The sequence below is a fragment of the Palaemon carinicauda genome, chromosome 11, assembly GCF_036898095.1.
Source record: "Palaemon carinicauda isolate YSFRI2023 chromosome 11, ASM3689809v2, whole genome shotgun sequence".
NCBI classification, from domain to species: Eukaryota; Metazoa; Arthropoda; class Malacostraca; order Decapoda; family Palaemonidae; genus Palaemon; species Palaemon carinicauda.
Genome location: NC_090735.1, coordinates 2,164,109 through 2,166,525, shown reverse-complemented (window position 1 = coordinate 2,166,525; position 2,417 = coordinate 2,164,109).

The following is a 2,417-nucleotide window of genomic DNA, read 5'->3' as shown; positions in this document are numbered from 1 at the left end:
GAACACCCCAGCTCTCTCTCTCTCTCTCTCTCTCTCTCTCTCTCTCCACTAACTGTTATTGATCAATTGATCGCCTGATAGAGAAACAACAATGCTAAAGTTGACAAAAAGTACGGTACTGTTGACTCTTGTCACTTACATTAAAAGGACTCAAACAAGAAATTTATATTAATAACAATAAAATCAATCAATAAAGTTAGAACTAACTTTAAAAAACCACAGTAATATAATAATAATAATAATAATAATATTAATAATAATAATAATAATAATAATAATAATAATAATAATAATAAAACAGCATGCAAAAGAAGAGTGGTCACACTTTACGTTCAGCCGCGAAGTGAAGAGTTGTAAAAAGAAGTTTACAACGAAGTCGATCAACTGAGAGAACCTTTCTTCTTCTACTTCTTCTTCTTCTTCTTCTTCTTCTTCTTCTTCTTCGTCTTCTTCTTCTTCTTTAAGCATTGGCTTTTCTTCTTTGTATACTTTTTTTAAAGACTTATACAGCCACGTATATATGCATTTTGCTTATCAAGATCACCAAGGGCCCAATGTGAATAGAAACTATCTCTCACATTTTCCATAGTAACCCCCTCACAAGAGCCATCTTTACACTGAGGCCCAGTTTTCTTTAAACCTTGCATTTAGTTTATTTAAGTATAACTCACATAACTTGACACTGGATTTCTATTTTCGTTGCTACATTCTCAAACCAGCCCCAACATTACCATTTTTCTCAATCACTTTCTGGGGTCGCTTTGGGGCCTCATTAGCACCACTATCACTATTATTATCATATTATAACTACTAGCTTAGCTACAAGCCTAGTTGAAAAATGTAATACTATCTGACCATTCAAAGGACCCAATAACTCTCTAGCGATCTATCTCTACTGGTGGCCGATGCCTTGCCCAACCTTCTACCCACTAGAGCTGTCAAATTAGGTGTTCTCGTTAACAACACTGGCTGATGTGTTGTCACTTGCCTCAGCATTTTCTCGAGGCCACTTTTAATCTGGATCAATGTCACTATCATCAATATCGGACTCTGAATTGGAACTTAAAGATGACGCGAACTTACACACCATGCATCGTTTCTGAACACTTACACCGTGAGCCATTTTACGATAGAAAACACAATATTTAGGCTACTGCCACTCGATGTTGTGGGTTGAGGATCATCAGCACCCTCACTATCACTGCTCGATACCGTCTCGACTATCGACAATTCCTAAAATATCCAATAAACTTTAAAAACGCAGAAGTTCTGGGTAAGTTCAAACTTGACACGCTGACGCTCATCGCCCCCAACATAAACAAAGGGCTATCAACCGATTTGTTCACCAGCATTAAAATAATTTTACAAAACATTGTTTTCAGAATCTGTATCTGCAGAGTTTACCTTCTTTTATATTAAAATATAATTATATTACTTAATTTAAAACATAATCTTATTACCATGAAGCTCTATATAAAAAAAAACAATAATGTAAAATATTTACGTTTTTACTACCGAGTGGCATCTTGCTTCGCCTATATCAGCTGGTGATATGTTTAGCCAGCCATTCAATGCGACTTTCAAACATCTTATATTACTCGGGTTTTACACCAAGTGCATTGTCATTAACTATTTCTATAGCATTACTAAAATATTTCAAGGAAGTTTGACAACTTTAATTGATAAAATGGCATTAGAGGAAGTTGAGATTACAAAAGAAAAAAAAGATAGTTTTTATTTGTTTACACAACTTGAATATAGCCAATGTAACTTGAGCAAGTAGATAAGTGTTAAAATGTACAAATATTTTCATGTGGGTCTACATTTTCTTTTCTTCAGAGTCTGCAAAATGTTTCATGTAGTCCCACTTTTTTTTTTCAGAGTCCTACTCCAAAAACGGAGGAGAGACTGTTCTTCCCCAGTAGCATCCCTGAGGACTCCAGGAACCTGTCCCTGCCTTCAACCAGTGGCATCGCACCGCAGGCAGCAAGGCCGAAGCGTCGCTCGAAGTCAAAAGTAGATGAAAATGATGCACCAAAATGGGGTAACTTTCAATGCTCTTCCTCTTCTTGATTATGACGATGAGCCTTCTTCTACTACTACTACTGCTGCTGCTGTTGCTGTTGCTGATGCTGTCACTCTTACAAAGAATAGCATTATTATAATTATTATTATTATTATTATTATTATTATTATTATTATTATTATTATTATTATTATTATCATTATTGCCTCTGCCAACGAAGTTGGAACATCAAAGGGTTAGTGTTGTTTTGACATTTTTAGCAAAAAAAAGAAAAAAAATTGCTTGCAATGTTGCAAAATTGCAGTAATATGGGGATTTATAGAAATTTCAATCGTAAATTGGTGATTAGAGCCTCTAATCTTAAGGAAGTCCTTTCTTTGCTACAGGTGAG